At 45.3% G+C, this 12,500-nt stretch overlaps 8 non-coding genes across 8 annotated transcripts; all 8 read left to right on the top strand.

Moving 5' to 3' along the window:
* The first annotated feature begins 2,791 nt into the window (after positions 1-2,791).
* Positions 2,792-2,863, top strand: trnae-uuc (transfer RNA glutamic acid (anticodon UUC)). The gene has a single exon. It is a non-coding gene; the product is annotated as a tRNA-Glu (tRNA).
* Positions 2,864-3,833: 970 nt separating this feature from the next.
* trnae-cuc (transfer RNA glutamic acid (anticodon CUC)) lies at positions 3,834-3,905 on the top strand. Its single transcript has one exon. It is a non-coding gene; the product is annotated as a tRNA-Glu (tRNA).
* A 970-nt stretch (positions 3,906-4,875) lies between these two features.
* On the top strand, positions 4,876-4,947 carry trnae-cuc (transfer RNA glutamic acid (anticodon CUC)). Its single transcript has one exon. It is a non-coding gene; the product is annotated as a tRNA-Glu (tRNA).
* A 970-nt stretch (positions 4,948-5,917) lies between these two features.
* On the top strand, positions 5,918-5,989 carry trnae-uuc (transfer RNA glutamic acid (anticodon UUC)). Its single transcript has one exon. It is a non-coding gene; the product is annotated as a tRNA-Glu (tRNA).
* Positions 5,990-6,959: 970 nt separating this feature from the next.
* On the top strand, positions 6,960-7,031 carry trnae-cuc (transfer RNA glutamic acid (anticodon CUC)). Its single transcript has one exon. It is a non-coding gene; the product is annotated as a tRNA-Glu (tRNA).
* Positions 7,032-8,001: 970 nt separating this feature from the next.
* trnae-cuc (transfer RNA glutamic acid (anticodon CUC)) lies at positions 8,002-8,073 on the top strand. Its single transcript has one exon. It is a non-coding gene; the product is annotated as a tRNA-Glu (tRNA).
* A 970-nt stretch (positions 8,074-9,043) lies between these two features.
* On the top strand, positions 9,044-9,115 carry trnae-cuc (transfer RNA glutamic acid (anticodon CUC)). The gene has a single exon. It is a non-coding gene; the product is annotated as a tRNA-Glu (tRNA).
* Positions 9,116-11,671: 2,556 nt separating this feature from the next.
* Positions 11,672-11,743, top strand: trnae-cuc (transfer RNA glutamic acid (anticodon CUC)). The gene has a single exon. It is a non-coding gene; the product is annotated as a tRNA-Glu (tRNA).
* The last annotated feature ends 757 nt before the right edge of the window (positions 11,744-12,500 follow it).

Genomic DNA, 12,500 nt, shown 5'->3' on the forward strand with positions numbered 1-12,500 from the left:
CTCCAGCATCTTCACAAGGTCCTTTGCTGTAGTTCTGGGATGGATTTGCACTTTTCGACCCAAAGTACGTTCATCTCTAGGAGACAGAACGCGTCTCCTTCCTGAGCGGTATGACGCCTGCGTGGTCCCATGGTGTTTATACTTGCGTACTATTGTTTCTACAGATGAGCGAGGTACCTTCAGGCGTTTGGAAATTGCTCCCATGGATGAACCAGATTTGTGGAGGTCTACATTTTTTTTCTGAGGTCTTGGCTGATTTCCTTTGGTTTTCCCATGGAGTCAAGCAAAGAGGCACTGAGTTTGAAGGTAGGCCTTGAAATACATCTACAGGTACACCTCCAATTGACTCAAAGGATGTCAATTAGCCTATCAGAAGCTTCTAAAGCCATGACATCATTTTCGGGAATTTTCCAAACTGTTTAAAGGCACAGCCAACTTAGTGTATGTAAACTTCTGACCCACTGGATTTGTGATACACTGAATTATAAGTGAAATAATCGGTCTGTAAACAATTGTTGGAAAAATTACTTGTGTCATGCACAAAGTAGATGTCCTAACCGACTGCCAAAACTATAGTTTGTTAACAAGAAATGTGTGGAGGGGTTGACGAACAGGTTTTAATGACTCCAGCCTAAGTGGATGGAAACTTACGACTTCAACTGTATGTACCAGCTCACACTGGGAACCGATTTTCACTCTAGTACCCTTCCCTGGTCGTGTAGTGGTTAGGATTTGGCGCTTTCACCGCCGCGGCCCGGGTTCGATTCCCGGTCAGGGAAATAGTCTATGCTCCTTGTTTACTTGTGCAACCTGTCACTATGAATTTAGTAGGTTGTTGCACATATGTACCACTTCAAATTGCAAACTGATTTGCCCTGCAGTGTCCTTCCCAGGTGTTCTAGTGGTGCACCAGACCCTCCTGCAGCAAAGCACCCCCAACATGATGCTGTGCTTCACGGTTGGGATGTGTTCTTTGGCTTGCGAGCCCTTTTCGATATAGGACTCGTTTGCCTGTGGATATAGACCATTTTGTACCTGTTTCCTCCAGCATCTTCACAAGGTCCTTTGCTGTAGTTCTGGGATGGATTTGCACTTTTCGACCCAAAGTACGTTCATCTCTAGGAGACAGAACGCGTCTCCTTCCTGAGCGGTATGACGCCTGCGTGGTCCCATGGTGTTTATACTTGCGTACTATTGTTTCTACAGATGAGCGAGGTACCTTCAGGCGTTTGGAAATTGCTCCCAAGGATGAACCAGATTTGTGGAGGTCTACATTTTTTTTCTGAGGTCTTGGCTGATTTCCTTTGGTTTTCCCATGGAGTCAAGCAAAGAGGCACTGAGTTTGAAGGTAGGCCTTGAAATACATCTACAGGTACACCTCCAATTGACTCAAAGGATGTCAATTAGCCTATCAGAAGCTTCTAAAGCCATGACATCATTTTCGGGAATTTTCCAAACTGTTTAAAGGCACAGCCAACTTAGTGTATGTAAACTTCTGACCCACTGGATTTGTGATACACTGAATTATAAGTGAAATAATCGGTCTGTAAACAATTGTTGGAAAAATTACTTGTGTCATGCACAAAGTAGATGTCCTAACCGACTGCCAAAACTATAGTTTGTTAACAAGAAATGTGTGGAGGGGTTGACAAACAGGTTTTAATGACTCCAGCCTAAGTGGATGGAAACTTACGACTTCAACTGTATGTACCAGCTCACACTGGGAACCGATTTTCACTCTAGTACCCTTCCCTGGTGGTCTAGTGGTTAGGATTCGGCGCTCTCACCGCTGCGGCCCGGGTTCGATTCCCGGTCAGGGAAATAGTCTATGCTCCTTGTTTACTTGTGCAACCTGTCACTATGAATTTAGTAGGTTGTTGCACATATGTACCACTTCAAATTGCAAACTGATTTGCCCTGCAGTGTCCTTCCCAGGTGTTCTAGTGGTGCACCAGACCCTCCTGCAGCAAAGCACCCCCAACATGATGCTGTGCTTCACGGTTGGGATGTGTTCTTTGGCTTGCGAGCCCTTTTCGATATAGGACTCGTTTGCCTGTGGATATAGACCATTTTGTACCTGTTTCCTCCAGCATCTTCACAAGGTCCTTTGCTGTAGTTCTGGGATGGATTTGCACTTTTCGACCCAAAGTACGTTCATCTCTAGGAGACAGAACGCGTCTCCTTCCTGAGCGGTATGACGCCTGCGTGGTCCCATGGTGTTTATACTTGCGTACTATTGTTTCTACAGATGAGCGAGGTACCTTCAGGCGTTTGGAAATTGCTCCCATGGATGAACCAGATTTGTGGAGGTCTACATTTTTTTTCTGAGGTCTTGGCTGATTTCCTTTGGTTTTCCCATGGAGTCAAGCAAAGAGGCACTGAGTTTGAAGGTAGGCCTTGAAATACATCTACAGGTACACCTCCAATTGACTCAAAGGATGTCAATTAGCCTATCAGAAGCTTCTAAAGCCATGACATCATTTTCGGGAATTTTCCAAACTGTTTAAAGGCACAGCCAACTTAGTGTATGTAAACTTCTGACCCACTGGATTTGTGATACACTGAATTATAAGTGAAATAATCGGTCTGTAAACAATTGTTGGAAAAATTACTTGTGTCATGCACAAAGTAGATGTCCTAACCGACTGCCAAAACTATAGTTTGTTAACAAGAAATGTGTGGAGGGGTTGACGAACAGGTTTTAATGACTCCAGCCTAAGTGGATGGAAACTTACGACTTCAACTGTATGTACCAGCTCACACTGGGAACCGATTTTCACTCTAGTACCCTTCCCTGGTGGTCTAGTGGTTAGGATTCGGCGCTTTCACCGCCGCGGCCCGGGTTCGATTCCCGGTCAGGGAAATAGTCTATGCTCCTTGTTTACTTGTGCAACCTGTCACTATGAATTTAGTAGGTTGTTGCACATATGTACCACTTCAAATTGCAAACTGATTTGCCCTGCAGTGTCCTTCCCAGGTGTTCTAGTGGTGCACCAGACCCTCCTGCAGCAAAGCACCCCCAACATGATGCTGTGCTTCACGGTTGGGATGTGTTCTTTGGCTTGCGAGCCCTTTTCGATATAGGACTCGTTTGCCTGTGGATATAGACCATTTTGTACCTGTTTCCTCCAGCATCTTCACAAGGTCCTTTGCTGTAGTTCTGGGATGGATTTGCACTTTTCGACCCAAAGTACGTTCATCTCTAGGAGACAGAACGCGTCTCCTTCCTGAGCGGTATGACGCCTGCGTGGTCCCATGGTGTTTATACTTGCGTACTATTGTTTCTACAGATGAGCGAGGTACCTTCAGGCGTTTGGAAATTGCTCCCAAGGATGAACCAGATTTGTGGAGGTCTACATTTTTTTTCTGAGGTCTTGGCTGATTTCCTTTGGTTTTCCCATGGAGTCAAGCAAAGAGGCACTGAGTTTGAAGGTAGGCCTTGAAATACATCTACAGGTACACCTCCAATTGACTCAAAGGATGTCAATTAGCCTATCAGAAGCTTCTAAAGCCATGACATCATTTTCGGGAATTTTCCAAACTGTTTAAAGGCACAGCCAACTTAGTGTATGTAAACTTCTGACCCACTGGATTTGTGATACACTGAATTATAAGTGAAATAATCGGTCTGTAAACAATTGTTGGAAAAATTACTTGTGTCATGCACAAAGTAGATGTCCTAACCGACTGCCAAAACTATAGTTTGTTAACAAGAAATGTGTGGAGGGGTTGACAAACAGGTTTTAATGACTCCAGCCTAAGTGGATGGAAACTTACGACTTCAACTGTATGTACCAGCTCACACTGGGAACCGATTTTCACTCTAGTACCCTTCCCTGGTGGTCTAGTGGTTAGGATTCGGCGCTCTCACCGCCGCGGCCCGGGTTCGATTCCCGGTCAGGGAAATAGTCTATGCTCCTTGTTTACTTGTGCAACCTGTCACTATGAATTTAGTAGGTTGTTGCACATATGTACCACTTCAAATTGCAAACTGATTTGCCCTGCAGTGTCCTTCCCAGGTGTTCTAGTGGTGCACCAGACCCTCCTGCAGCAAAGCACCCCCAACATGATGCTGTGCTTCACGGTTGGGATGTGTTCTTTGGCTTGCGAGCCCTTTTCGATATAGGACTCGTTTGCCTGTGGATATAGACCATTTTGTACCTGTTTCCTCCAGCATCTTCACAAGGTCCTTTGCTGTAGTTCTGGGATGGATTTGCACTTTTCGACCCAAAGTACGTTCATCTCTAGGAGACAGAACGCGTCTCCTTCCTGAGCGGTATGACGCCTGCGTGGTCCCATGGTGTTTATACTTGCGTACTATTGTTTCTACAGATGAGCGAGGTACCTTCAGGCGTTTGGAAATTGCTCCCAAGGATGAACCAGATTTGTGGAGGTCTACATTTTTTTTCTGAGGTCTTGGCTGATTTCCTTTGGTTTTCCCATGGAGTCAAGCAAAGAGGCACTGAGTTTGAAGGTAGGCCTTGAAATACATCTACAGGTACACCTCCAATTGACTCAAAGGATGTCAATTAGCCTATCAGAAGCTTCTAAAGCCATGACATCATTTTCGGGAATTTTCCAAACTGTTTAAAGGCACAGCCAACTTAGTGTATGTAAACTTCTGACCCACTGGATTTGTGATACACTGAATTATAAGTGAAATAATCGGTCTGTAAACAATTGTTGGAAAAATTACTTGTGTCATGCACAAAGTAGATGTCCTAACCGACTGCCAAAACTATAGTTTGTTAACAAGAAATGTGTGGAGGGGTTGACAAACAGGTTTTAATGACTCCAGCCTAAGTGGATGGAAACTTACGACTTCAACTGTATGTACCAGCTCACACTGGGAACCGATTTTCACTCTAGTACCCTTCCCTGGTGGTCTAGTGGTTAGGATTCGGCGCTCTCACCGCCGCGGCCCGGGTTCGATTCCCGGTCAGGGAAATAGTCTATGCTCCTTGTTTACTTGTGCAACCTGTCACTATGAATTTAGTAGGTTGTTGCACATATGTACCACTTCAAATTGCAAACTGATTTGCCCTGCAGTGTCCTTCCCAGGTGTTCTAGTGGTGCACCAGACCCTCCTGCAGCAAAGCACCCCCAACATGATGCTGTGCTTCACGGTTGGGATGTGTTCTTTGGCTTGCGAGCCCTTTTCGATATAGGACTCGTTTGCCTGTGGATATAGACCATTTTGTACCTGTTTCCTCCAGCATCTTCACAAGGTCCTTTGCTGTAGTTCTGGGATGGATTTGCACTTTTCGACCCAAAGTACGTTCATCTCTAGGAGACAGAACGCGTCTCCTTCCTGAGCAGTATGACGCCTGCGTGGTCCCATGGTGTTTATACTTGCGTACTATTGTTTCTACAGATGAGCGAGGTACCTTCAGGCGTTTGGAAATTGCTCCCATGGATGAACCAGATTTGTGGAGGTCTACATTTTTTTTCTGAGGTCTTGGCTGATTTCCTTTGGTTTTCCCATGGAGTCAAGCAAAGAGGCACTGAGTTTGAAGGTAGGCCTTGAAATACATCTACAGGTACACCTCCAATTGACTCAAAGGATGTCAATTAGCCTATCAGAAGCTTCTAAAGCCATGACATCATTTTCGGGAATTTTCCAAACTGTTTAAAGGCACAGCCAACTTAGTGTATGTAAACTTCTGACCCACTGGATTTGTGATACACTGAATTATAAGTGAAATAATCGGTCTGTAAACAATTGTTGGAAAAATTACTTGTGTCATGCACAAAGTAGATGTCCTAACCGACTGCCAAAACTATAGTTTGTTAACAAGAAATGTGTGGAGGGGTTGACGAACAGGTTTTAATGACTCCAGCCTAAGTGGATGGAAACTTACGACTTCAACTGTATGTACCAGCTCACACTGGGAACCGATTTTCACTCTAGTACCCTTCCCTGGTGGTCTAGTGGTTAGGATTCGGCGCTTTCACCGCCGCGGCCCGGGTTCGATTCCCGGTCAGGGAAATAGTCTATGCTCCTTGTTTACTTGTGCAACCTGTCACTATGAATTTAGTAGGTTGTTGCACATATGTACCACTTCAAATTGCAAACTGATTTGCCCTGCAGTGTCCTTCCCAGGTGTTCTAGTGGTGCACCAGACCCTCCTGCAGCAAAGCACCCCCAACATGATGCTGTGCTTCACGGTTGGGATGTGTTCTTTGGCTTGCGAGCCCTTTTCGATATAGGACTCGTTTGCCTGTGGATATAGACCATTTTGTACCTGTTTCCTCCAGCATCTTCACAAGGTCCTTTGCTGTAGTTCTGGGATGGATTTGCACTTTTCGACCCAAAGTACGTTCATCTCTAGGAGACAGAACGCGTCTCCTTCCTGAGCGGTATGACGCCTGCGTGGTCCCATGGTGTTTATACTTGCGTACTATTGTTTCTACAGATGAGCGAGGTACCTTCAGGCGTTTGGAAATTGCTCCCAAGGATGAACCAGATTTGTGGAGGTCTACATTTTTTTTCTGAGGTCTTGGCTGATTTCCTTTGGTTTTCCCATGGAGTCAAGCAAAGAGGCACTGAGTTTGAAGGTAGGCCTTGAAATACATCTACAGGTACACCTCCAATTGACTCAAAGGATGTCAATTAGCCTATCAGAAGCTTCTAAAGCCATGACATCATTTTCGGGAATTTTCCAAACTGTTTAAAGGCACAGCCAACTTAGTGTATGTAAACTTCTGACCCACTGGATTTGTGATACACTGAATTATAAGTGAAATAATCGGTCTGTAAACAATTGTTGGAAAAATTACTTGTGTCATGCACAAAGTAGATGTCCTAACCGACTGCCAAAACTATAGTTTGTTAACAAGAAATGTGTGGAGGGGTTGACAAACAGGTTTTAATGACTCCAGCCTAAGTGGATGGAAACTTACGACTTCAACTGTATGTACCAGCTCACACTGGGAACCGATTTTCACTCTAGTACCCTTCCCTGGTGGTCTAGTGGTTAGGATTCGGCGCTCTCACCGCCGCGGCCCGGGTTCGATTCCCGGTCAGGGAAATAGTCTATGCTCCTTGTTTACTTGTGCAACCTGTCACTATGAATTTAGTAGGTTGTTGCACATATGTACCACTTCAAATTGCAAACTGATTTGCCCTGCAGTGTCCTTCCCAGGTGTTCTAGTGGTGCACCAGACCCTCCTGCAGCAAAGCACCCCCAACATGATGCTGTGCTTCACGGTTGGGATGTGTTCTTTGGCTTGCGAGCCCTTTTCGATATAGGACTCGTTTGCCTGTGGATATAGACCATTTTGTACCTGTTTCCTCCAGCATCTTCACAAGGTCCTTTGCTGTAGTTCTGGGATGGATTTGCACTTTTCGACCCAAAGTACGTTCATCTCTAGGAGACAGAACGCGTCTCCTTCCTGAGCGGTATGACGCCTGCGTGGTCCCATGGTGTTTATACTTGCGTACTATTGTTTCTACAGATGAGCGAGGTACCTTCAGGCGTTTGGAAATTGCTCCCAAGGATGAACCAGATTTGTGGAGGTCTACATTTTTTTTCTGAGGTCTTGGCTGATTTCCTTTGGTTTTCCCATGGAGTCAAGCAAAGAGGCACTGAGTTTGAAGGTAGGCCTTGAAATACATCTACAGGTACACCTCCAATTGACTCAAAGGATGTCAATTAGCCTATCAGAAGCTTCTAAAGCCATGACATCATTTTCGGGAATTTTCCAAACTGTTTAAAGGCACAGCCAACTTAGTGTATGTAAACTTCTGACCCACTGGATTTGTGATACACTGAATTATAAGTGAAATAATCGGTCTGTAAACAATTGTTGGAAAAATTACTTGTGTCATGCACAAAGTAGATGTCCTAACCGACTGCCAAAACTATAGTTTGTTAACAAGAAATGTGTGGAGGGGTTGACAAACAGGTTTTAATGACTCCAGCCTAAGTGGATGGAAACTTACGACTTCAACTGTATGTACCAGCTCACACTGGGAACCGATTTTCACTCTAGTACCCTTCCCTGGTGGTCTAGTGGTTAGGATTCGGCGCTCTCACCGCCGCGGCCCGGGTTCGATTCCCGGTCAGGGAAATAGTCTATGCTCCTTGTTTACTTGTGCAACCTGTCACTATGAATTTAGTAGGTTGTTGCACATATGTACCACTTCAAATTGCAAACTGATTTGCCCTGCAGTGTCCTTCCCAGGTGTTCTAGTGGTGCACCAGACCCTCCTGCAGCAAAGCACCCCCAACATGATGCTGTGCTTCACGGTTGGGATGTGTTCTTTGGCTTGCGAGCCCTTTTCGATATAGGACTCGTTTGCCTGTGGATATAGACCATTTTGTACCTGTTTCCTCCAGCATCTTCACAAGGTCCTTTGCTGTAGTTCTGGGATGGATTTGCACTTTTCGACCCAAAGTACGTTCATCTCTAGGAGACAGAACGCGTCTCCTTCCTGAGCAGTATGACGCCTGCGTGGTCCCATGGTGTTTATACTTGCGTACTATTGTTTCTACAGATGAGCGAGGTACCTTCAGGCGTTTGGAAATTGCTCCCATGGATGAACCAGATTTGTGGAGGTCTACATTTTTTTTCTGAGGTCTTGGCTGATTTCCTTTGGTTTTCCCATGGAGTCAAGCAAAGAGGCACTGAGTTTGAAGGTAGGCCTTGAAATACATCTACAGGTACACCTCCAATTGACTCAAAGGATGTCAATTAGCCTATCAGAAGCTTCTAAAGCCATGACATCATTTTCGGGAATTTTCCAAACTGTTTAAAGGCACAGCCAACTTAGTGTATGTAAACTTCTGACCCACTGGATTTGTGATACACTGAATTATAAGTGAAATAATCGGTCTGTAAACAATTGTTGGAAAAATTACTTGTGTCATGCACAAAGTAGATGTCCTAACCGACTGCCAAAACTATAGTTTGTTAACAAGAAATGTGTGGAGGGGTTGACAAACAGGTTTTAATGACTCCAGCCTAAGTGGATGGAAACTTACGACTTCAACTGTATGTACCAGCTCACACTGGGAACCGATTTTCACTCTAGTACCCTTCCCTGGTGGTCTAGTGGTTAGGATTCGGCGCTCTCACCGCCGCGGCCCGGGTTCGATTCCCGGTCAGGGAACTACTCTTTTGCTACATGTTTACTTGTGCAACCTGTCACTATGAATATGGAAGGTTATCGCACATATGTACCAGCTCACACTGGGAACCGATTTGCACTCTAGTACCCTTCCCTGGTGGTCTAGTGGTTAGGATTCGGCGCTCTCGCGGCCCGGGTTCGATTCCCGGTAAAGGAAATAGTCTATAGTCTATGCTCCTTGTTTAGTTGTGCATCCTGTCACTATGAATTTAGTAGGTTGTTGCACATATGTACCACTTCAAATTGCAAACTGATTTGCCCTGCAGTGTCCTTCCCAGGTGTTCTAGTGGTGCACCAGACCCTCCTGCAGCAAAGCACCCCCAACATGATGCTGTGCTTCACGGTTGGGATGTGTTCTTTGGCTTGCGAGCCCTTTTCGATATAGGACTCGTTTGCCTGTGGATATAGACCATTTTGTACCTGTTTCCTCCAGCATCTTCACAAGGTCCTTTGCTGTAGTTCTGGGATGGATTTGCACTTTTCGACCCAAAGTACGTTCATCTCTAGGAGACAGAACGCGTCTCCTTCCTGAGCGGTATGACGCCTGCGTGGTCCCATGGTGTTTATACTTGCGTACTATTGTTTCTACAGATGAGCGAGGTACCTTCAGGCGTTTGGAAATTGCTCCCAAGGATGAACCAGATTTGTGGAGGTCTACATTTTTTTTCTGAGGTCTTGGCTGATTTCCTTTGGTTTTCCCATGGAGTCAAGCAAAGAGGCACTGAGTTTGAAGGTAGGCCTTGAAATACATCTACAGGTACACCTCCAATTGACTCAAAGGATGTCAATTAGCCTATCAGAAGCTTCTAAAGCCATGACATCATTTTCGGGAATTTTCCAAACTGTTTAAAGGCACAGCCAACTTAGTGTATGTAAACTTCTGACCCACTGGATTTGTGATACACTGAATTATAAGTGAAATAATCGGTCTGTAAACAATTGTTGGAAAAATTACTTGTGTCATGCACAAAGTAGATGTCCTAACCGACTGCCAAAACTATAGTTTGTTAACAAGAAATGTGTGGAGGGGTTGACAAACAGGTTTTAATGACTCCAGCCTAAGTGGATGGAAACTTACGACTTCAACTGTATGTACCAGCTCACACTGGGAACCGATTTTCACTCTAGTACCCTTCCCTGGTGGTCTAGTGGTTAGGATTTGGCGCTCTCACCGCCGCGGCCCGGGTTTGATTCCCGGTCAGGGAACTACTCTTTTGCTACATGTTTACTTGTGCAACCTGTCACTATGAATATGGAAGGTTATCGCACATATGTACCAGCTCACACTGGGAACCGATTTGCACTCTAGTACCCTTCCCTGGTGTTCTAGTGGTTAGGATTCGGCGCTCTCACCGCCGCGGCCCGGGTTCGATTCCCGGTCAGGGAACTACTCTTTTGCTACATGTTTACTTGTGCAACCTGTCACTATGAATATGGAAGGTTATCGCACATATGTACCAGCTCACACTGGGAACCGATTTGCACTCTAGTACCCTTCCCTGGTGGTCTAGTGGTTAGGATTCGGCGCTCTCACCGCCGCGGCCCGGGTTCGATTCCCGGTAAAGGAAATAGTCTATGCTCCTTGTTTAGTTGTGCATCCTGTCACTATGAATTTAGTAGGTTGTTGCACATATATACCACTTCAAATTGCAAACTGATTTGCCCTGCAGTGTCCTTCCCAGGTGTTCTAGTGGTGCACCAGACCCTCCTGCAGCAAAGCACCCCCAACATGATGCTGTGCTTCACGGTTGGGATGTGTTCTTTGGCTTGCGAGCCCTTTTCGATATAGGACTCGTTTGCCTGTGGATATAGACCATTTTGTACCTGTTTCCTCCAGCATCTTCACAAGGTCCTTTGCTGTAGTTCTGGGATGGATTTGCACTTTTCGACCCAAAGTACGTTCATCTCTAGGAGACAGAACGCGTCTCCTTCCTGAGCGGTATGACGCCTGCGTGGTCCCATGGTGTTTATACTTGCGTACTATTGTTTCTACAGATGAGCGAGGTACCTTCAGGCGTTTGGAAATTGCTCCCAAGGATGAACCAGATTTGTGGAGGTCTACATTTTTTTTCTGAGGTCTTGGCTGATTTCCTTTGGTTTTCCCATGGAGTCAAGCAAAGAGGCACTGAGTTTGAAGGTAGGCCTTGAAATACATCTACAGGTACACCTCCAATTGACTCAAAGGATGTCAATTAGCCTATCAGAAGCTTCTAAAGCCATGACATCATTTTCGGGAATTTTCCAAACTGTTTAAAGGCACAGCCAACTTAGTGTATGTAAACTTCTGACCCACTGGATTTGTGATACACTGAATTATAAGTGAAATAATCGGTCTGTAAACAATTGTTGGAAAAATTACTTGTGTCATGCACAAAGTAGATGTCCTAACCGACTGCCAAAACTATAGTTTGTTAACAAGAAATGTGTGGAGGGGTTGACAAACAGGTTTTAATGACTCCAGCCTAAGTGGATGGAAACTTACGACTTCAACTGTATGTACCAGCTCACACTGGGAACCGATTTTCACTCTAGTACCCTTCCCTGGTGGTCTAGTGGTTAGGATTCGGCGCTCTCACCGCCGCGGCCCGGGTTCGATTCCCGGTCAGGGAAATAGTCTATGCTCCTTGTTTACTTGTGCAACCTGTCACTATGAATTTAGTAGGTTGTTGCACATATGTACCACTTCAAATTGCAAACTGATTTGCCCTGCAGTGTCCTTCCCAGGTGTTCTAGTGGTGCACCAGACCCTCCTGCAGCAAAGCACCCCCAACATGATGCTGTGCTTCACGGTTGGGATGTGTTCTTTGGCTTGCGAGCCCTTTTCGATATAGGACTCGTTTGCCTGTGGATATAGACCATTTTGTACCTGTTTCCTCCAGCATCTTCACAAGGTCCTTTGCTGTAGTTCTGGGATGGATTTGCACTTTTCGACCCAAAGTACGTTCATCTCTAGGAGACAGAACGCGTCTCCTTCCTGAGCGGTATGACGCCTGCGTGGTCCCATGGTGTTTATACTTGCGTACTATTGTTTCTACAGATGAGCGAGGTACCTTCAGGCGTTTGGAAATTGCTCCCAAGGATGAACCAGATTTGTGGAGGTCTACATTTTTTTTCTGAGGTCTTGGCTGATTTCCTTTGGTTTTCCCATGGAGTCAAGCAAAGAGGCACTGAGTTTGAAGGTAGGCCTTGAAATACATCTACAGGTACACCTCCAATTGACTCAAAGGATGTCAATTAGCCTATCAGAAGCTTCTAAAGCCATGACATCATTTTCGGGAATTTTCCAAACTGTTTAAAGGCACAGCCAACTTAGTGTATGTAAACTTCTGACCCACTGGATTTGTGATACACTGAATTATAAGTGAAA

This window comes from Oncorhynchus mykiss, chromosome 19, assembly GCF_057628025.1.
Source record: "Oncorhynchus mykiss isolate SJ-2025 chromosome 19, ASM5762802v1, whole genome shotgun sequence".
Classification (NCBI taxonomy): domain Eukaryota; kingdom Metazoa; phylum Chordata; class Actinopteri; order Salmoniformes; family Salmonidae; genus Oncorhynchus; species Oncorhynchus mykiss.